Source organism: Callithrix jacchus, chromosome X (genome assembly GCF_049354715.1).
Source record: "Callithrix jacchus isolate 240 chromosome X, calJac240_pri, whole genome shotgun sequence".
Taxonomy (NCBI): Eukaryota; Metazoa; Chordata; class Mammalia; order Primates; family Cebidae; genus Callithrix; species Callithrix jacchus.
The window spans coordinates 64,652,653-64,677,164 of record NC_133524.1 but is presented as its reverse complement, the minus strand read 5'-3'; the positions used below and the strand labels follow the sequence as shown (position 1 = coordinate 64,677,164).

The following is a 24,512-nucleotide window of genomic DNA, read 5'->3' as shown; positions in this document are numbered from 1 at the left end:
TCAAATCTCATCTATAAAATAGGGACAATATCTCCCATTCTATTGAGCTGCTGCAATATAAACCTGATGATGGATAAAATGCCCTTAGAATAAATACGTAAGGATCCTGATTAGTATTATCACAGAAGTCTTATTCTTTTTTTCACCATTCTTTCACTTTCCTTAGGTGTTTCTCGAGATCACATGGACATACTCCTGATCCCATTCCACAACATAAAGTAGCAAGCATAATCCCTATGCTTGAGGCCTCTGTTGAAAAATGACGTACAGTGATTCTGGACAGCTTTTAGGCTACCATCAATATACTTGACCATTAAAGGAGTCATGGGTTCTTTGGGCAAGGATGGAGCTTCAGAAGTCACCTTGTCTAACTGCGTTTCTCCAAGAACATCCGTGCCCGAGTTCTTCCAGACGGATATGAAGGAAAGATACCAGAAAACCAATACTAAAACCTTCATGGAAGGTTAATTATCAGTCTCCTATAGTAAGAAATTCAAGTTTGAACAAAATGGAACATAGTTCTCACTACCCAAAGATCACCTTTTGTCTTTTCTATGTCTTATGCCTAAACATTAAACAAAATTCACAGTAGAGTTGCCTCAGATAGATGACAACTGCCCATGCTATCATTCACAGGAGCACAACTGCTATATTTTATTTTAAGTACTTCTTTCTTACTAAGGAAGGAAGAAAAATGAGCCCTAATGGGAGCCTGTTTGCTGTGTCAGGTGATTTCAACGCCTAACAATAACTCTGTAAAGACAAGCTTATTTTCTCATTTTTACATCTCTTGTACAGATGAAAAAAGACTCAGAGATGAGAAGTGAAGGACAATGTGACTCCATGTCCAACAGTTTCCATTAACATATTGGCTTCTCACCACTCATCTTTACTTTCCACCAATGGCCTTTTGATTCGAATGCTCAGCACTGTCATCAGAATTTTTAAAAAATCATGAAAGTTTATCCTCCCCTCAACCCCAAGTGAACAGCTCTGGCAGGACAAGAGCAAAGAAAACTTTCACTCACTTTCCAAGCACTTTAACTGCAAGACACAAATATCAGCCTTTATTCAAGTCCCAAGAACAGTAGAACGCATTCAAAAAGTTCTGCTGATATGCAAACCCAGTGGCTGGATATTATGGCCTATCTTCACTACCCACAAGCCTTCCTTTCCCTACCCTAACTAGAAAGCCAGCAAGAGTACTTCCACCAAACCAAGGCTAGCAGGGCCATAAGTTCCATAGAGAAGGTGATTACTTTCAATATACAATTCAGCTAAATACTAAGATCATAATTCCTATGTCCAAAAATGTGTTTCCTTGGGTAAAAATTGTTCCCCTTTCTGCAGTCCTGAATGAAACATGGAGAAGAAATAGAAAATTTTCACAAGTATTTTCCTCCTTTCTCCACCTTTTTGACTTCTGTTACTAACACAAACAGTCCAAATAAAATCAGAAGAACATGTATTTAGGCACTCTATGTGCCAGGCCATTTCATACATATCACTTCATTTAATTTTCCCAATGACCCTACCAGGTAGCTCTGTATCATCCCTATATTACAGAAGAAGAAACTGATGCTCATAACAATTAAGTAAACTTGTTCAACATCTCACATCTATTAATAATAAGTGGCAATGCCAGGATTTCATCCTGAGTGAGTCTGACACCAAAGTGTAGATTCTTAGCCACTGACAAACCATGTTGTGCGACTGAAGGTTAGGATTAGGTAAGTTGGTTCAACTCAACTCTTAGCATCTAGCCCTATGGACCAGGCACAGGGGTAGGTGCTGGGGATATAGTGGTGATCGAGATATTGTTCTTGGCCCTAAGAAACTACTATCTCATAGAGAAGAAAGACAGGAAGTAGCTAATTATAAAATAAGATAGTAAATGATAAAAGAAAGCATAGTGCAGGCTGCTACATATAAGGATACACTTCAAAGATAGGATTATTTTTTGAAAGACACAATATATGTATGGGTACACGAATGTATGTATGGGTAAAGGAGATGCTGATGATGCTGCTGATGATAATGATGGTTATTATTAGATGATTACAAAATAAATATCAGATTAACAAAATGGTAACATGCAGAAAGTAAATATTAGCTCATTGTGTAAAGGACCTTTAAGAAATAGAAATGGAGAGTTGCTTTCAATGGGTATAAAGTATCTGTTAAGCATGAAGAAAAAGTTCTAGAGATCTGCTGCACAACATTGTGCAGCAATATGGTGTTGTGCCCTTAAATTTTGTTATAAAGGTAGACCTCATGTGTTATTATTAAAAATGTTTTTTAAAGAAATAGAAATTTTCAACCATACTAAAATTGAAAATACAGTTAAAATTGTTTCAAAAAATCTAATCAAATTTATAAACAATGAAAGACAAAATATTCATCAGAATTTTGTCTATTAGATATGAGTTTAATAAAGTGCACCTTGAACAAAAATAACTGTAAAGGAGGAAGAGGAGAAGAAATAGTTAAAGGGATTCAGAATCTAGACTTTTACTAGTTGCAACCCATTTTGACAAGAGACCTGAGATAGTAACTCCTGGCCTCACTAGGTCAGTCTCTGCCTCTCCCCAACTCCCTCACTAACAAAATATTTTGGATATCACTCTCACTGACCCTGACCTAGTATGGACAAAGGGCACATTGCAGTTCTGACTCATGAGCTGAACTTTGGGCTTTGGAAATGAAAATTCCAACTGCAGTCCCTCTCTCAGGCTTATATCCTAGAGAAACCTGTGCACATGTGTACCAGGAGGCACATGCAGGAACAGTCATAGCAGTTTTGTTTATAAAAGCATACATGATAAACATACACTGACAGGAGAAAAATAAATTATGGCACGCATATCCAATAAAATACAATTCAGCAATGAAAAGGAATGGAATTGAGCTATGCATAGATGAATCTCAAATACTAATGTAAAAGACATAACTAACAATTGCATACATACAATATGATTCCATTATATAAACTTCAAAAAGAAGTAAAAGCAAACAATATATTATTTGGGAATGTAATGTTAAAACTTATCAAAATGCAAGGGAATAATAAAGCCCAAATGTAGGATAGTGGTTACCTCTGAGGGGAGGCTGGGAATGACGAGAAAAGAAGATACAAGTAAATTTATGCTCTTATTTTTAAAATATTGACTAGGCTGCCATTACATGCCTGACATTCTCCTAGGTCCTAGAGATATAGCAACGAACAAAACAGACAAAAATTCATGCCTTCACACAGCTTCCATTCTAATAGCATTGATGCAATAATGATGTTAATGTTGTTGATTCTTTAATCAGGGATCATAAACATTAATTTTATAGTTATGCCATATAACTTATATATTACATGTATTGTTTGATATGACTGAAACAGCACATAATGAAGAAAATTAAAAGAAAAACTTCAGAAGTTTTGAATATGTTCCTAAATAGCATCCTAATTGCGAATAGAGCAGAGGTTTGCTTTGAGAACAAGTGCAGAATTTGCACATGACATTGTGTTTCTTCTTACCTCCCATGGGTTACATGTTCACTTATTATCCTGAGGCAGGGCATTTGATTTTATGAGTCCCATAGAATGGAAGGTTTCTGAACCACATTACCACTTGCAATTCTTCAACAGTTTCACAAGTAATTAAATAAAAGTGGATTACTAGAAGCTGTTGGCTTGCCAATGCTGGGGAACTTGGGCTTAGGAAACCTTGGCGCCCAGCTGAGATCACTAGGTCTCTCGCACTCTCTCTCTCTCCCTCGCTTCTGACTTCTTCCTTTTTCTCTCCCCTCCTCTGCTCCTCCCCCTGCCCCCCAATTTTTTTTTCAAAGGAGGAATTGGGAATACTTTGAAGGATCTGATTAATATAAATAAGTCCCCCTAATGACTGTGGAATCAAGGTGAAATGCAAAAGTAACAGACCAGTTTTATTTGTTAGAGATGAATGGCAACTCAACAGGGCTTTGGAGCCAGCCAGACCTGGGTTAGAATTCTGCCTCGACCACTGAACTTTAGGTGAAGTAATTAAAGCTCTCTGTGCTCCATTTGCCTCATTTAAAGAGTTGGGAATATCTTCAACTACAGATGGCTTTTGTGAGAATTGCAATTACATTAAATAACATATATAACAGCCCTTGCCTCTGTGCCTGCCACATGGTTGGAGTATTGTAAATCTTGGTTGCTTTAATCTTTTGTCTTACCATAAAAAATGAAATATCTAATATTCTAATAATAAAAAAGAATTTTTCTTGCCCATGAAGAGCTTTTAGAGAAAGGTAAATACATGAATACATGTGAGGAGGGGTTGTAAGGCATAGGGGGTGGGGAGAGAGGGAGGGAGAAAGAGAGAGGGGAAGAGACAGAGAGAAAGCAAGCCTAGATGTGTAAACAATGAGGATTCAATAAAGTCATGGAGGTAAAGCAGCCCCACGCCACTGCTGACACTGTGCTAAATAAATGGTCATTACTACAATAATCTCATGAGAAAGTTGTAGAGGAGAGATGGGGGAAAACCAGGTTTTGAAAAGCTCCCTCTGAGGTAGTTATCATTACCTCTATTTTGCATATATGCAAACTGAGACTTAGAGAAAGTAAATGACTTGTCCAAGTCCATACAGCTAGTAGTGACAAAACCAGAATTATACCTGTGATTATTTCCCGGTCCCAACTCCATATTTTCCCACTATTCTAAACTGCCAAGGTCATATGCTATTTCTGTTGTAGCTTGGTTTTAATTTAATTAGGTTGCTTTTAATGGGCTTACTGAGTTATGATTCATGTACTATAAAATTCACCATTTTAGCATATTCACACCTATTACCACAAACTAATTGCAGAGCAATTATATCACCGCCAAAGGAAATCCTGTACCCATTAGCAGTCACTCCTCATAACACTTTCTCCCAGACCGTGGAAACACTAATTTCCTTTCTATCTCTAAATGTTTTTCTTTCATGGATACTTAATATAAATAAAATCATACAGTGTGGTCTTTTGTGAGCTGCTTCTTTCAGCTAGTATAATGTTTTCAATGCTTTCACCTAGCATAAGGTTCATCTATGTTGTAGCATATATTAGTACTTTAATTCTTATTACTGACAGATAAACCATGGCATGGGTATGCCACATTTTGTTTTACGATTTATCAGTTGGTGGACATTTTAGTGTCTTCCACTCTTTGGCTATTATAAATAATGCTGCAATGAAAATTTGTGTACAAGTTCTTGTGTGGATGTGTTTTCTTTTCTCTTGAGTATTTATCTTGGAAACAGCAACATTTTTTATACATATACACAACAGTATACTATGCAAGAAGAATGAGATCATGTCCTCTGCAGCAACATAGATGGATCTAGAGGCCATTAGTCTAAGCAAACTAATGCAGGTACAGAAAACCAAATACTGCATGTTCTCACTTATAAGTGCAAGCTAAGTACTGAGTACATGTGAACACAAAGAAGGGAACAAGAGGCACCAGGGCCTACTTGATGGTGGACAGTAGGAGGAGGGTGAGGTTCGAAAAACTACCTATCTGGTACCATGCTTATTACCTAGGCAATGAAATAATGTGTACGCCAAACCCCTGTGACACACAATTTAGCTATATAGCAAACCTACATATGTACCCCTGAACATGAAAGTGAAGAAAAACTGAAAAACAAATAGTATTTTTTTTTAACTTTCAGACTGCTTTTCAAAGGGCTGCACCAGTTTATATTTTACAAGCAATGTATAAGGATTCCAGTTCCTCCACATTAAAGCCAATATTTGTTATTTGTTCTTTTTTACTATAGCCACCCTAATAGATGTAAACTGGTATCTGAATTTGGTTTTGATCTGCATTTCCCTAATGACTAATGATGCTGAGCATTTTAAATTTGTATATCTTCTATCAAGAAATGGCTATTCAAATATTTTGCCCATTTTAAAATTGGGTTGTCTTTTTATATTGAGTTTCAAGAGTTCTTTATATATTCTAAATTCAACACCCTTATTAGATATATGACTTGCAAATACTCTGCCTCATTCTCTGGGTGACATTTTCACTTCCTTGATGGTATCATGCAGCACAAAGAATTTCAAATTTGATGAAGTCCAATTTATCAATTTTTTTTCTCTTGTTGTTTGTGCTTTTGGTCTTATATCCAAAAAAACATTGCCTACTGCAAGGTCATAAGATTTACTCTGATATTTTCTTCTGAGATTTATCCTCTTAGCTCTATAGCATTCGGATCCATGATACATTGTGAGATCATTCTTTTGCACATTTGAAGTGGCCCAATGTCTTTTATTTTCACGTGGATATCCAATTTTTCCAGTACAATTTGTTGAAAAGGTTGTTGTTTTCTCATTGAACAGTTTTGCAACACTGTTGAAAATTAGTTGGCCTTAAATGTAAGAATGGATTCTCAATAGCATTCCATTTATTAATCTGTTCTTCCTTATGCCAATACCATACACTATTGATTATCACAGCTTTGTAGTAAGATTTGGAAACAGAAAGCATGTGTACTTGAACTTTGTTTTTCTTTCTCAATATTATTTTGGCTACCCTCGGTTCTATGTATTTAAATATTGATTTTAGGGTCAGATTTTCATTTTCTGCTAAGAAACCAGCCAGGATTTTGATAGGAATTTCCTTCAATCTTGGGGAGTATTTCCATCTTGACAATATTAAGTCCTCTGGTACATGAACAAGGGATGTTTTTCTATTTATTTTGATCTTTAATTACTTTCCACAATGTTTTGTGGTTTGCAGCATACAAGTCTTACACTTTTTTTGCTAAATTTATTTTTAAATATTTTGGTATTTTGATGACATTGTGAATGAATTGTTTACTTACTTTCATTTTCAGATTGTTCATTGCTAGTGTACAGAAATACAACTGATTTTTTGCACATGAATCTTGTATTCTGAAATCTTGCTGAACTCATTTACTCATTCTAATAGTTTATCATGAATTCCTTGGGATTTTCTATGTATAAGATCATGTCATCTGTGAACATAGATAATTTCAGCTCCTCCTTCAATATGGGTACATTTTACTTCTTTTTTTTTTGCCAGATTGTCTTGACTTGAGCCTACAATACAATGATAAATGGAGATGATGAGACCAGTCATCCTTGTCTTGTTCCTGATGTGACAAGGAAGGATTTCAATCTTTCGCTATTAAGTATGATGTTGCCATGTGTTTTTCAGAGATATCCGTTATAAAGTTTCCAACTATTCTTAGTTTTTTTCAATGTTACTTTACAGTCCTGAGATAAATCCAACTTTGTCATCCTTTATAACCCGTTTTATTTGTTGCTGAATTCAGTTTGTTAGCATTTTGTTGATATTTTTAGAAATTTATCTACATTCAAAAGTGATATTACCCTACAGTTTTATTTTTGTGTCATATCTTTGGTTTTAGTATCAGGTTAATGCTGACTTTGCACAATCAGTTGGGAAGAGTTCCAGCTTCTTCCATTTTTTGGAAGAATTTGTGAAGGATTGGTATTGAATCTTCCTTAAATATTTGATAGAATTCACCAGTGAAGGCATCTGAACCTGGGCTTTTCTTTGTGGGAAGTTTCTTAATTACTAATGCAATATCTTTACTTGTTACAGGACTATTCAGGTTTTCTCCTTCTTCACTGGTCATTTCTGATAGTTGGTGTGTTTTTCTGAGTATTTTTCCATTTCATCTAGGTCATCTAATTTTTTGGCATACAGTATGGTTGATATGGTTTTGCTCTGTGTCCCCAAGCAAATCTCATGTTGAATTGTAATCTCCAACGTTGGGGAAGGAACCTAGTAGGAGGTGATTGGATCATGGGGGCAGATTTTTCCTCTTGCAGTTCTCATGATAGTGAGTGAGTTCTCACAAGATCTGATGGTTTAAAATTGTGTGGCACTTCCCCATTTTCTCTCTCTCTCTCCTGCCACCACGTGAATACGTGTCTTCCATGCCCCTTAGACTTCCACCTGACTATATGTTTTCTGATGCCTCATCAACCATGCCACCTGTACAGCCTGTGGAACTGTTACTAAATTAAACACCTTTCTTCATAAACTACTCAGTCTCAGGTAGTTTTTTATAGCTGTGTGAAAATGAATCAATACAATGGTATTTCCTTTTAGTCCTTTGAAAATTCTTTTTAAGGTAGATAGTGATGGCCCCATTTTCATTGCTCATTTTGATAATTTGAATCTTCCCTCTCTCTCTTTTTTAATTCAATCTGACTAAAGGTTTTTCAATTTGGTTGATCTTTTCAAAGAATCATTTTTTACTTTCATTGATTCTACTCTATATTTCATTTATTTCCCTTCTAGTCTTTATTAATCTTTCTTCCTGCTTTCTTTGTAGTTTGCTGTTCCTTTCCTAGTTTCCTAAGGTAGAAGGTTAGGTTCTTGATTTGAGATCATTTGTCTTTGTTGATATAGGCATTTGCAGTTATAAGTTTCCCTTTGACTACTGCTTTAGCTTGGCTGTATCCTGTAAGTTTTGGTACAATGTATTTTCATTTTCATTAATCTCAAAGTATTTTCTTATTTCCCTTATGATTTCTTCTTTGACCCACTGTTTATTTAGGAGCACGTTGTTTAATTCCACAAATTGTGAATTTCCCAAATATCTTTCTATTACTAATTGTTTATTATTTCCACTGTGATACGAGAACTTACAGAAGATTTTCTTGAATATATTCTTTTCAGATAGTTGGAAGCCATTTTTTCCTTTCCAGAGTCCTGAAAAAGTTAATTTTCACAATATTTGCTAGTGTTCACATTGGTATCATGAAAGGGTGGATTTATGGTGTGGGCGGGGGGGGGGTCGGCAGTTCTGATTTTACCATTCTGAAAGTTTTGCCTTCTAAGTAAGGTTGTATTTTATGTGACAGAAAAATTATCCCCTTATACACACACACTAATCCCCATGATGAAGAGAGAAGTCACTCCTACTTTTCATTCATGTATTCATGTATGCATTCCTTCATTCAGTGATTAGTATGTTATAAAGGGACAGCTCTGCTAAATGAGGCATATATAAAAATGAAGAATACACAGCCCCTAGCTTCAAGGAGCATTCTTGGCTTGTTTGAGGCTACTATACAAGTGCACATACGGTTAATGCAAAGCATAGCAAGAGAAATGCTGCAAAAGGGATTGAGATGGCAATTACTAAAGCAAGAGAAAATTTGTTTTGTCTGCAAATACTAGGAGGTAACTCCCACCATGTACTCAGCCCTATTATTACTGATCAAACTAAATATTTTACATACTAGTCAAATATTTACTTTGAAATCTACTTAGAGATAAAGTGGGGGTGTCCTTGGCTCTAATGCATATTTAAGCCTCAAACCTGACATGCAGCAAGTTCTCTATACAACACAGAAACATGAATAGAACAATTACTTGTCACTATGCATCAGGCTGCTATAGCCCTATTGGTGATTTCCATTTTCTGTACCTTACATCACCAACAAACATGCCAAGACAGCTGGAGGGGTTGTAGCAAAAGTGTTAACAGCATATCTCACTGACAATAGAAATCTATCCTTTACTCCTGGAATCAATCTCATAAATGGGGCTGTACAGACAAATCCTTATTAAAGTTATATCCTTGCATTTCCCAGGTTACATCTGCTGTCTTCTGTGAGCCAATATTTTTTTTTCCAATGGCTTCCTAACCATCATAGCCAATAAGCCATGAGATAACTACAGATTGCTTTCTGCAGTGTCATCAAATCTTAGAACTGAGAGCTATTTCCACATTATGTTTCTGGAATCCATTGCCAAGGAAACAGGAAATTTTTTTTAATACTTGATTTTAATTTACCTGTTGAATCTTTTTTTTTTTTTTGAGACGGAGTCTTGCTCTGTTGCCCAGGCTAGAATTTGGTTCACTGCAACCTCCGCCTCCCAGGTTCAAGAGATTATTCTGCCTCAGCCTCTCTGTCAAATTTTACTGGACCAATATTTTTCTCACATCCTTCATCTGAATTTCTGATACTAAAGAAGCTATTTAATGAGGGTTTACTATGTCCTAAGCACTTGTGAAGGTGCTTAATTCCCACAACTATTATTGCCAAGTACATGGCATATCTCCATTTTATAAATGAAGAGCCAAAGGTACAGAGGCATTGAGTGATTTCTTGAATATATTTCAAAACTAGTAAGTAGCAGAGTCAGGGTCTGAATGCATGCCTGGCTAACTCCAAAGCCCATGCTCTGTCAACCATACTATATAGCATTGTCTCTTGTTGATTGTCAAAGTTGGATGGCCCCTAGCAATCATTTAGTCCAGTGTTTCTCACTCTTGGCAGTACAAACTCACCAGGGAGCCTTCTTAATATACTGAGGCTCCTCCCAACATTCTCTATTATGATTTAATTGAACTAGGGTGAGCAGTTAAATACACCATGGAATACTATGCAGCCATAAAAAAGGAGAGTTAATGTCCTTTGTAGGGACATAGCTGAAGCTGGAAAGCATCATTCTCAACAAACCAACACAAGAATAGAAAACCAAACACCACATGTTTTGACTCGTAAGTGGGAGTTGAACAATGAGAACACATGGACACAGGGAGGGGAACATCACACACCAGGGCCTATTGGGAGGTAGTGGGCTAGAGGAGGGATAGCATTAGGAGAAATACCTAATGTAGATGATGAGTTGATAGGTGCAGCAAACCACCATAGCACGTGTATAACTATGTAACAAACCTGCATATTCTGCACACGTACCCCAGAACTTAAAGTATAATTAAACAAGCAAACAACAATAACAGCAAAATCTGGGCATCCAAGTTTTTTCAAAGACCCCCAAATGATTTTAATGGCCACTCAAGGCTGAACCACACTAAACTAGTCCAACTCCCTCATCGTTCAGTGGAAAATTTCAAGCCTAGATAGGGCCAGAGAATTGACCAGGAGAAACAGTTTTTCAGAGGCAAGTATGAGACTAGATCATAGGTGTTATGATTCTTTATGCCAGGGATCTGTTTTAGAATAATATTTCAAATCACATTCTTCATATTTAGGTTTTTCCAGGGCATAGAATTTGGAACAGGCAACCTATGAAAAATCTATGTAACAACCACAATCAGTTATTCAGCTATATTCCAAAATTATTTTAACAGATGGTAAAAGAATTAAACAGTATAGGAGCCACCAAAAGAATCTCACCCATTATGGAGCTACCGTCTTTCTGGAAAAAGATTAGTAAATATTAATCGAGTGTCCTTCTATTTGCCAGACACTGAAAGGAACTTTTAAACATTAGGGGCCCAAAGATACAAATATCTTTGTCCCCTGTTATGAGTCTGGTCTTAAGAGATAATACTGTCATACAGAGCAAGGGTTACAGAGCTCCATTTTATAGTTGAGGCAAATGAGACTCAGAGCTAAAGATATTTTCTAATAAGTTACAGGTCACAAGAGGAAAAATCAAAGGCTTTGGAGCAGAGAGATCTGAGTTTGAATCTCACTATTATTGATCACTAGCTATGTAAAGTTGGACACAAGATGAACCTAACCTTCCTTCCCATAAGTTTCCTTATCTATAAAATGAAGAAAATCACATTTCAAAGCCAAAGAGAATTGTCACAAATACATCAGACCATACATGGGAAAGGGCCTGGCACACCCAAAATAAATGGTAATTTCTCCCCGTTTTCTCCATGTCACTCCATCTTCCTTTTGGTACTGGAGTCTGGGTGGGTAGAGCATCTGACTTTCAGTCCAGTGAGCTCTGCAATCATTATGCTGCCTCCTCTATCAGATACTAGTGGTTAAGGCAGAAAACTAGCATTTACCACTTGCCCTTACCCAAAATGTATAAAAACCCTGGAGGTAAGAAAACCCTTTCTTAAAGTCTTTTTGTGACTTTGTCTGTGGCAGGGAAAACACAGATGATACAGGTTAAGAAATGTGAAAAATGTTCAGCCAAGTGTCTGAGAGCTTCAGAAACCCAAAGAAGGAAGATAGCATCATGTGAGCAGACACAACTTGGGTAGCAGTGAAATGCAGACAAAAGTCCTCAACCAACAAGCCAAGGTTAGGCATTTCATGTTGGCCCAGAGAAACTACAAGAACTAGAAAAACAGCCCATTGAGATACTCACCAAGAACAGAGCTTACCCTGATCTCTTAAACAGATGTAGGGTGAGATCTGGCCCAAGGCAAAACAAGGCAAGGTATTAGCTTTAAACACTTGGTAAAAATGTCTTGCTCCTCAACACATAAGAGACTGATTTTCTGATTTTGGTCGTGAGCAGAGGAGTCATTGGCAGAGACTAAAAAATCCCCTAAACCATATCACTCCCATACAGATCACAACGCATAGCACAATAATAACAGCTGACATTTACGGGGCCACTATGTGTCCCAGTTACTGTACTACACTCTATATACTTTAACCTCATTTAGTCTTTACAACAACTGCATGAGGTATGCATTATTATCCTCATTTTAGGGAAGAGAGTACTGAGGTCCAGAAACCTTAAGTATTCTGCCTAAGACCCACAGACAGCCATTGATGGCTTCAAGATTTAAATTCAAGTTTCTCTAACTCCAAGATCAACTATTAGACTATATAGTTTCTCACATTGGATGGCAATCCCCAATGACTCAACTTAGAAAACCATGAGTCATCCTGGACTTAATGTAGTACACTTCCCTCAACACACTCCACCTACCACTGCCATCCAATCAGTCAATCAGTGACTAATATCTGTTAATTTTACTGCTTAGTAGTTCCTACAATTACACACACAGACACATTCACACACACACACATGCGCACAGACACACACAGAACAAGAGAGAGAGAGAGAGAGAGAGAGAGAGAGAGAGCGTGCTTTGCCTCAAAAATAACTGCAACTGTCTTATTCAAGTCTTCTGCTTCTTGTCTGATCCTCTCCAGCTCAGTCCATAAATTACATAGGATCCCAGAGGAATTGTATTTAAAACAATTCTGTAGCTCCTCTCTCTAGCAGCTTTCAATAACTACCTATGGCTTACAGCAGTGGTCGTAACTCACTGATATATTAGAATCCTCTGAGGAGCTAATTAGCAACAGGGAACACTGATTCCACCTTCAGTTAGGACAGACTCTTCTGAATCTAAAGTTACTGGTGACACCTGAGAATCTGTAATTTTATTAAATGACCAAGTGAAAACCAGTTGACTTAAAGGATACAAATTCAAAGCACTAGCATGACATTCAAAGCTTATTTCTAGCTTCTTATCTCAATACCCTCACAATCTTTTCCATGTGACCTTCCAGCAGTACCACCCTGTTTCAATTCCCTAATCTAACCCTGCTGCTTTATTACTCTGTATCTTTGCTTATATTGCCATTGCCTCCAACTTGAATGACCTCACCTTGCCCCCAACCATCTGTCTCCTTTGCCACATCATTTCATAACTCAGGTCTCAGCCCAAGAGGCTACCACTTATTCCATCAAGCCCTTCCTCACTCTATCTCTAGACAGAATAGGAACACACCTCCACTTGTATGGTCTTTCAAAGCACCTATTATCTTGGTGCATTACATGGTACTTTTATATGGATTAGAGCACAAATTATTGATGCATATGTCTGGTTCCCATCCACCATGTGGCTTTCATTGATAAATTTCAAGGGTCTAGCCTTGACACTGCCTGGGTATTTTTCCCTCAAATTTTCTCCTCTATTCTTCCTCCTCTTCTCATTCTTAAGTCACAGAACAGAGTTTGAAAACAACCACGTTATCTCTCAAAGGGCATCTGAATTGAAGGACATGATGGACCCTGAACAACTTTTGAATCCTAAATTAAGACACTGCTAAACTACATTAGACAAATAAAAAACCTCTCTTTTCTTCCCCCTCAAGAATACCAAAGACTTTACAATATCCATTCTATTACAGTATCTCTCATGCCTGGCCATGAACTTCTTCATCACATCTAATACAAATCCCTTAGATTAATTCTCTGTCTTCAGTAGAAATGGAAAATAACCACTTGCTATATTCTTACCTTACCTTACTGTTTCTATACTACACATTAACATAAAGGTGAATAAAATGTAATATAAGATAAAACCTGAGAAGGAAAATGTGTCATAGTTGGCATACTTTTGAACTAGGTAAAAGTGAAGTGGTATGGAACTGGTGGAACTGTCATTGTTAAATTAACACATATAAAGTGTTCAACTTGGTAAGCAAGCTCTTTCCATTCTGCAAAGTTATCATGTGGTCTCTGGCAAAGTACTTTCCTAGTTCCTCTTTGCCATGAAGAAACACGTTGCAGCTAGACGGAGGCTGCTTTCCTTTGTCCCTCATCAGTGCCTGCTCTCCACAGTTTTTTCTCTGGAATCTGCCTTAGTATACTGGATGGGAGTTCGGAGCCTGGAATTCCATTATAAATTCTGACACTAACTCACTGCGTGACCTTGGACCAGTCACCTTTCTCCCCGACTCTATTTTCTCATCTTATAAAACCCGAATTTGTGGAGCACTTCGAGCACATACAGATAAATTTACCTCGTGGGATCTGCACAATCACTCTGTGAGGCAAATATATGAGTCAAGGGAAGCTCAGGAAGGTTAAGTAACTTGTCTAAAAATGGAGCAGCTAGAAAGTAGCAGGGTTGTAATGTGAACTCAGTTTCTAATATATCGAACTGCCTTCTATGATACCTATAAAACTCAAGAGCGTTTCATTAGGAGTTCTTTAAAACCTTAAAATTAATGACAATATGCACGACACTTCATAAATTTTAAAATGCCTTCACATTCATTATCATCTATTCTGTCAATAAAATTCTATTTGGTGCCTACCAAAACCCAGATGACATTACACTGAGGATATAGCACAAACAAGTTAAACATAGTCCCTCATTGTCTTAAGGTAGCTTTCATGGTGGTGGGGAGAATGCATGAGACACTCAAACAAAAAGATTAGAAAATGAGTATTAGATAGTTCTAAGTACAGCAGGGTAAGATCATACTGGGTGACAATAGCATCTCATTTAATCTTCTCAATATCCCTTCCAGGTAGATACTTTTAATCAACTCCATTTCCTGACAGAGAAAAAAAAGGCAGAAGAGCTAAATGACTTAGCATGCCAGTGAAGAACAGAGCTTGGCTTATCTACCTACACACCACGATTTCTGAATATATGTTTCATGCTCATCCCATTATTTTCCCTTGCTCCCAGTACTAGTTTTCTAGGATTCTATGATTTAGTCTTCAAATGACTGACTTGCATTTAGTAAAATAAGGCCTTACTTCTGAGGCCTTGGGAGATTGAGACTTAGGCTAAATGATTTGTGCTCATGAGATCGGGAGCACCAGGCACTTTGCTTTCAAAACAGGACCAGTGTGTTTGCTGGTCCATTTGTCTGTTAGTTCCTTAAGAGTAGCTAGGACTTTTTTCATTCAAGTTCTATCCCCAGTGCCTAGCAATTGGCTTGGCCCCTAATTAGCGTTTGTTAAATATTTATGAAAGCTATGAATAAATGAATGAATGAACCAAAGAGAGAACAAACTAACACAGCTTGTAGAAAACTGGATTGCTGTGTTTCTTGCCAAAAGAATTAAACTACATTCAGCTTCTCTCTGGAAGCTTCAGCTACTTTCTCCTGTGAACAAGCAGGCATGGCAAAGAGTTAGGAAGGAGCTGGCAGCCTAGGGGGAACAGAATGGAACATACCATACAAGAAGCATAACCATGCCAGTTGAAAATAAACTGGCCCCTCCAAGAAGTAGTTAAGAAAGGACCACGATATGATTTTCTTCTCTCTCTCAGTCCTAGAGTGCTGGAGTTTGTTCCCTGTACTTCTTAGGCAATGAGGAAATAATGGAACTGAAATCAGGTGGTTCTTGCCTTACGCACATTTTGAAAGCTGAAAAGGATGATATTAAATTTGATGATGGCTAGAGTGGTCTGGAGATTTCCCTTAGGGCTAAGGAATGCTGGACTCTCTGAGGCCCTCTGTTCCACTTTCATTAAATATCCCAGTCACAGTTTGTCTATATGCTTATGCTATAGACATATGAAAACAGAGTAGTCTCTGAACACCTGCATCTGACTTGGAATGGAGAGGAAAAAATCCCCATGAAAACAAAGGAAGCTAAAAGAGAGAAAGAAAGAGGAAGAGAAAGAGGGAGAGAGAATGGGAATCTTGATATTTTTCATTACATTTGGGAAGATTTTATCCATTATTTCTTTAAATATTCTTTCTGTTCTTTTTTCTCTTCTTTTCTTCTCTTAATAATGTGTCTTTAAGATGTCCTACTTTTCTTTGGGTATCTTCAGTTTTCTTCATTATTTTTCTATCCTTTGAAATGCATAATCTATATTGATCTATGTTCTAATTTGCTGATTGTTTCTTCTGCCAAGTCATATTTTTTCGTGACCTTTTCTAGTAATTTTTTTCATTTCAATTATTATACTTTTCAACTCAGGATTTTCCATTTTCTTCTTTTATATAACATCTCTTTATTGACATTCTCTACTTGATAAGAAATAGTTCCTTCAGTTCTTTGAATATATTTAAATAGCTGATTCTTAAAAGTTTTTGTCTAGTTAACTTCAACATCTTTGTTTCCTCATGAACAGGTTTTAGTTGGTTTTCTCATATAATACCATGTACGTGTCATACTTTCCTCATTCTTTGCATGCCTAAAAATTTTTAGTTCAAAACAATATTTTAGATACTATATTGTAACAACTCTAGATGTTGACCTGACCTTTCCTGAGACTTTTTCTTGTTTTTTGCTCAATCATTTGTTTAGTGACTTGGCTGAATCAATTTTGTGAAATTGGTTTTCCTGACACTTAGAAGCTTCTGGTGTTGCTACTCACATTTTTTGTTTGTTTTTATGGTTGATATGGCATCCCATTGATCAACTCTAGGTTCACATAAATGACTTTTTAAAAATATAGTCATAATTTTTTATTTTGAATTTTTATTGACTTTTTCTATTGAGTCCAACGAACAAAATTTGTTGAGATTTTGTATGAATGTATATTAAGGAGCACATTTTTCCTTTTGCCTCAAGGTCAGAGATGGCTTGGTATAAATGAAAAGCTTTATTTTCCTTGACTCTGGGTTTTCTTCATCCTTCCTGTCTCCACGATCCATTCTTTAAACCATGATGGCCTAAATTTAGTGAACTTCATTCCTTTCCAAGCACTGCCTTTTCACAGTAACCTCATAGGTTTCCTTCCCCTCATCTGACTTTTATGCCTTGTGAGTACAGAATAGCATAGAATGCCTAGGGAATTATGAGGTAGGCAAAGATTACATATACCACTCTTTGATTAATGAATGTTGCTATGAAGCCCTCTTAGACAGTTAGATTTTCACCCTCTACCACTACTGTTTTTGTGGCTTGGAAACCACTTTCACAGTTCAGGGAGTTTAGAATTTTGCCACACATTTGGGTAGGAACAAACACTTCAGAAATTATCTTTCTTGTGGCTTTTCAAAGGGCACAATTTTAGGCACAGTCTTTCAGTCCACTAGAGACAAATGTGATTTTATTTATTTATTTATTTATTTATTACTAATAATTCTATTTTTATTGAAACTATAGTCAATCTGGTAATAATTTTATTTAACTGAATGATTGTTCATATCTAGAAAACCAAGAACTAGGATGGAGGAGAATATTTATTACTTTAAACATATTCATAACAAAGATTGAGATGAAATATTTCATTTGGATGAAAATTAATATAGAATAATCTATTGCTATCTCAAAGTCTGATGGGGAAGACTGTGCCCCAAAATTCTCCATTGCTTTATTTACAAAAAGAGCCCATTATTCTTCCTGGGCTATAATACTACTTGGGTATTCATTCTTAATCCACAGATGCAAATAAATGGTTCTTTCTAAACCTATTAATTATTTATCATGACCATTTGTTTCTTTTTTCTTTTTTTAAACTGAGTTTCCCTCTTGTTACCCAAGCTGGAGTGCAATGGTGCGATCTTGGCTCACCGCAACCTCTGCCTCCTGGGTTCAAGCAATTCTCCTGCCTCAGCCTCCCGAGTAGCTGGGACTACAGGCATGCACCACCATGCCCAGCTAATTTTTGTATTTTTAGTAGAGACGGGGTTTCACCATGTTGACCAGGATGGTCTCGATCTCTTGATCTTGTGATCCACCTGCCTCGGCCTCCCAAAGTGCTGGGATTATAGGCTTGAGCCACTGCGCCCAGCCTGACAATTTGTTTCTTAAAAATGCGATGAACTGGAACTGTGAGAATATACCCTTGTCATATAAACATTTATCTTTTTAAAACATTTTTACATGATGATGCCACATGGTACCAGTAGTAGCTATAAAGGTTAAAATAAAGTCCTTTAGTTAGAAAAGGAGCATCGTCACATTGCTTTTTTGATATTCTATATCCAGATCTTCAGTTTGATAAATCACTTTTATTGTTCTCAATGTGATCTTATTATTATGCCTGGCTTTGTAGGAGTTGTCCCTTGGTCAGGGTAGCATAACATTTAGGCAATGTAGGGCCCAAGATTGTACTTATCCTTTTTATCCTTAAGCCCTCCACATTTTACTGATGGACCCATGTGTGGCTTGAAGAATGATTTGGAACATGCCCCAAATCCTGTTTAGGCTGCTTTTAAGAGAGTACAGTCAAGCTCACATGCATAAATTTCCACACACCCAGCAGTGAGTGTGATTCCACACGGGCTCTTCTTAGTGATCTCTTTGTCTGATTCTCTGGTATCCTCCATGTTGGTTTGCTGTTTTGCTTGTTGCTACTAGTATTGTGGAGCTACTAATCAATTCTTAATTGGTCACTACCAAGATCTCCATTATTTTTGACAGTGCCCTTAAGCATGAACTTCATACTCTGTTCCAAATAAAGTCAGTCACCTTAGAGAGAACTGTGGAGTTCTCCATCCTAACAACTTGCCTTTGCTTGGAACAGAACTTCTGTCACTGCAGTAGAGTTGGGACCAGGGACAATGACCTGCTTCTCCCAGAATGACTCCACCTGTGCTACAAGTGGACCCTGGGAATAATGGTATATTCCCTAGTCCTCTTAATTTGGCTTTCCTAATGTGGAAGCTTTAACTTATATATGAACTGAGGCAAGCACAAGCAGGACCCCAGTGTTCTCGGCTAACCATCTTTGGGCAAAACCCTCATAAGTAAAATGTGGGTGAGGAAGGGATCTCCAGTCCTCTCAGCCATGCCTTTCTAGAACATTGCTTCTGTAATACAGGGCTGGGGGCAAAGAAAAGATGCTTGTGGCCTGCCACATTGTGGGTGAAATTATAGCCATGGAGTTAGATTTGTAAAGAGAAGCTTCCATCTTCTTGGTTGCACTTGCCTGAAGAATGGAGCTAAGGGAAGGGATAAGAACAGGTAATGATTCAAATGCCATAGACTCTTGCTGTTCTCATTGAGACTTAATAGATTTTCTTGAATATATGTTTCACTTTTTGTTATGTGTCCCTAGGATATTTTCTGAAGATTTTTAAATGGCTGTTTTATCATTTTTACCAGTTAAATGGTTGCTTCATGGGGTAGAGGGTCCACCAGATCCTTGTTCTGCCATTCCAGAACTGCGGAGTTCTCCATCCTAACAACCTGCCTTTGCCTGGAACAGAACTTAGGATATTTTCTGAAGATTTTAAATGGTTGTTTTATCATTTTTATGAGTTAAATAATTTTTACCAGTTAAATGGTTGTTTCACCGGGCAGAGGATCCACCAGATCCTTGTTCTGCCATTCCAGAAGTCGGGCCTATAGAAATACCTTCATCTTGGAGTGGAGAGATTGTAAAAGGCTCCCACAGAAATTACAGAAATGATGTTTATTTAAGTTGGCTTTGTCAGGAAGGCAGACAAGCACGAAAAAAGTTGCCCCACACAGGGTAACAGCATGTGCAAAGGAATGCGTAAATAAGACTGGAAGAATGCATAGGTGCTAGAGGTTAAGTGACTGTAGTAAGTAAGCTATGCTAACGTACTTGGATCTCATCCGACAGGCAATGAGGAGCCATGAGATGGCCTTAGGATGGGAAATGATCTGTGCTGTTCCGAATTCAAGACATGTCACTCTGGCTGAAGTCCCAAACAGTTTAAAGGGTATTAGATTTAATCCCACTTTGCCAAAGCAGAGAAAGAAAGATGAGAATGCAGTTAGCAGCCAAGCCAATGCTTTTCAGTTCCCATATATGTCAGACCAAAAATCTGCCAAATTTCTGTTAAGGTAAATACACATTTCACATTCATAACTAAAACCATTAAGAAAGTAAAAAAAATGGATATTTTCCTTTGGTTAGAATATTTGCCCATTTGTTGAACTAAATATCCAAAACACATAGGTGATTTGTAGATACATAGTATATATGCTGGTGTATCTCTAAGTGAAAATTAATCTGCAAATTAAAAAAATCTTTCTCTGTGTCACTTAAGTATGTATTTTATTTTTTAGTAGAAAGTTCTTTTTGTGAAACCATCTGGTTAAATTGAATGATTGCTGAAATGGGCAACAGGAGCTAGAAGTTCCAGTCTACATTTCTGTCATTAGCTTACTGAGAAACTTTGGAGTCCTTTCTCTTTTTGGGACTAAATTTCTTTTCATCTGCAGAGAAAAATTAAAAAGGTATGAGGAAAAGGAGTTTGAACTAGGAAATCTCGAAGGTCCTTTTTAGCTCTAACCTCCATAATTCATGAGTCATTTGGCAAAAATACTTCCAGTACATGATTTAAATCAAACCCATCTAGAAAGACCTTTGAAGCAAAATCTCCAAACTCTAAAGTAATAAGAAAAAAGAATGTGGAATTTAACTACATAATTTTAGACCGATGAGTAGAAAAACATAAACCAAGTTTAAAGATAAATTGGAAAGAGTATTTGTAACACATATAACAAGAGGCTAAATTCCTTTACGTACAAAGAGCTCCATAAATCAATAAGAAACAGATGAAAATAGGCAAATAATAACAGCAACAACAAATAAGAAAAGGCCAAGAACAGGTACTTCACATAGAAAGAAACATAAATAGCCAAAAAAAAAATGTGAAAAGATGCTCATTTTCACCCAAAATTAAGATAGGCAACTTAAAATGGTGATAAACTGTTATTTATACTTAACGGATTTACTAAGACTGAAAAAGTTAATATCTAGTATTTGCAATTGTTGGCAAGGAAAAGGTAATATCTACTAGTGCTAGAATTTGTCTTATTCCTATACATGCAAATAAAGGTATGCTAATAAAGGTATAAAATTTTATTAACTAACCATTATATAGTAATCCACTACTTAATCTAAAAATAACAATGAACTCAGTTAACTCATTAAATCCTCATAAAAGCCCTACTGGATAGTGACCATTATTGTCTCCATTTTTTTCATGCAAGAACACTGAGCCAAATAAATTAAGCAACTTGCCTAAGGTCATACAGCAAGGAATTGGTGGCACCAATATTCAGTCCAAAGTAGTCTGGCTCAAGAGCCACTCATCTTAAACACCATATACATTGCCTCTCAAGGATGTTAATTGCAGCACTACTTTTAATATAAAAAGAGTTAGGAAAACATAAAATATCCATTAGTAGGGGAAATAAAAAGTATATTACAAGACAGCCATACAATTAAAAATTGTGCAACCTTTAAGAAAGACGAAATAGACCTATATGTACTGATATGGAAAGGCATATATAAGGTCTCTTAATTAAGTGAAGAAATAAAGTTATAGAAGAGTAATTGTAATGTGATAGGAATTTTGAAAACATAATATGCATATATCTAACAACATATATACACAGAAAATATCAGGAACCAAACACAAGAAACTAGTCACTGTGGTTGCCCTCTGAGGAGTGAAACTGGGAGTGCAAAGAATGGGTGAGGTAATGAGTAGGAGGACTTCTACGTTTTCATACCTTTTCATTCAGTTTGATCATTTTGCCATAAGCATGTGTTACTTTTATTAGTTTTAAAAAAACTAATAAAAATATCAAACCAACATTAAGCACCGTATCAGAAGTTCCTCATCCATCAAAAATGATGAGTTCGTGTCCTTTGTAGGGACACGAATGAACCTGGAAGCCATCATTCTCAGCAAACTGACACAAGAATAGAAAATCAAACACTGCATGTTCTCACTCATAGGAAAGTGCTGAACAATGAGAACACATGGACACAGGGAGGGGAGCACTACACACTGGGGTCTGTTGGGGGGAAATAGGGGAGGGACAGTGGGGGGTGGGGAGTTGGGGAGAGATACCATGGGGAGAAATGCCCGATATTGGTGAAGGGGAGGAAGACAGTAAATCACACTGCCACGTGTGTACCTATGCAACAATCTTGCATGTTCTTCTCATGTACCCCAAAACCTCAAATGCAATTAAAAAAGAGAAAAAAAATTAGCTGGGCATAGTGGTGCACGCCGGTAGTCCCAAGTACTCAAGAGGCTGAAGTGGGAGGATCACTTGAGGCCAAGAGGTCAAGGCTTCAGGAAGTGAGCCATGATCACACCACTCTACTCCAGCCTGTGTGACAAGAGTGAGATTTTGACTCTAAAAAATAAAAATAAAAATAAATTTGATTAGAAAAAAAATGACTATGTGCATAGGTATATTCACCATTAAGTTATATGTAATATTTTAAAAGGAAAAAATAGATGTCCAACAAGAGAAAAATGATTTAGTACAGTATGGCAATTTACTCCAGGGCAATGCTTTCTAATAGAACTTTCTGTGTTGATGAAAATAACTTATATCTGTACTATTCAAACAGTAGCAACTAGATACATGTAGCTATTGAGTATTTAACTTGTGTTTAACCTGTGGCTAATGAGACTGAAGGGCTGAATTGTTAATTTTCTCTCATTTTAATTAGTTTAAACTTAAATCTATGTAGCCACCTAAATTGGAATGGTATACCAAAAAGCAATTAAAATTTAAAAAATACAATATTCTATTTCAAAGAAAAAAAGTAAAACATAAAAGAAATAATATAAACAATATATTAAAATGCATGCTCATGAACAAATATAGAAAATAAAAATGGTTAAATATGCAAACATAAAAATCTATTTTGGTAGAGTCATTAGATTAAAACTATATCACTAGTCATTAAACTAGTGATATAGTTTACTTGTTTTTAATAGTCTTTTCTACTATTTCAATTTTAAATCTTTTAAAAATACTTTGTTGCAGGTCTGAATTTCAACTCATGTTACGAAGTTCTCAAGCATGCTTTAGATTCACTAATACTGATTTATTAAGTTGGCCAATACAGCCTTTCTTTAGGCAATTCGGAATTTCCTTTTCAGGAGCAAAGAGATAAGGAACTAGAATCTTCCCAACATTTCTGTCCCTAAAAATGACTTTAAAAACATGGCATGCTCCATAAAAGCTAAAAGCCAAAGCATCTTAAGCTGACACTACTGAAGTTAAAACAAAGGAGAATGGAAATAGAATGACTATGCAGCTAGTAACATACTTCTGTTAATGAAATATACAATAAGACAAAAGGATATTCAAAAGCCTCTTTATGTTGGAATTTAGAGGGTAAAGTGGGAAATGCTCTGATTTCTCACCTTTATCTTCCATCTCATGGATACCAAAGGCAAAATTTATGTGTGGTGTTAATTCCACTAGAAATAGTAAACTGTGGTCTGGTCTGCCTGCTAGTGTATTTTCATTGACTATAAAGTGGTATGAAATTAGATTTACAGATATATCTGGTTTCATGTTGATTTTTGGCCCTTGAAAAATCTATGGCTCTGCTGAGCATCGGACTTTAAGACTACTATGTTTGGCCAGTTAGAACAGAAGGAAACTTTAGTTTCTTGGTAGATCTGGGGGCCAGGATCTTTCCTCCTGAAAAGGAAATTCAGAATTGCCTAAAGAAAGGCTGGGCAAATTCAGCATGCACATGGGCAATAGAACTAGTTATGAGCGCAAAGTTGGTGTCAGGCAGCTCATATAAAATGGGTGTCTTGTTGGTCCCATAGCCATAGCCAAAATATGACAGGGGAGAAGCCAATACAGAGATTTTCTTTTTTCGGTCCCGTAAGATTCTGTTACATGTGGAACTCCAGCCTGTGAAAATTAAGTGGAGGTTTTTCTGTACAACTCTGAATGAGCACATGAGTCATAGTGGGAAGAGAACATCTGGATGGAGAATGGATTGTTCTCTTTTACTATTTTTACTAATTCTTAACATTTGAATCACACTTTAAACAAAATGCTTTCAAATCCATTATCTCATTTGATGCTCACAACAACCCTGTGAGGTAAGCATAATACTCAGTACATTAACAACAGCTGTCTTAAGATCCAGTATTTGTACAGCACATTCTCTTTCAAGTGTATTACCTAACTTGTTCCACATAATGCAAAGAAGTAGCTAGTAAGTTTCAACTTCCCATTTAGAGCTAAAGAAACCAAGGCTCAGAGAAGAGCAACAAGTTGGCTATAGATTCATAATTACTTATCCAGTAGCACCAGGGCCTGGACACTAGTGTTCTAATTCCA

General features: G+C 36.7%; 1 protein-coding gene across 1 annotated transcript in view; it reads right to left on the bottom strand.

The window, feature by feature from the left end:
* Window positions 1-24,512, bottom strand: part of AR (androgen receptor) — a 166,512-nt gene that overhangs the window by 76,594 nt on the left and 65,406 nt on the right. The gene's annotated exons all lie outside the window — the stretch shown is intronic.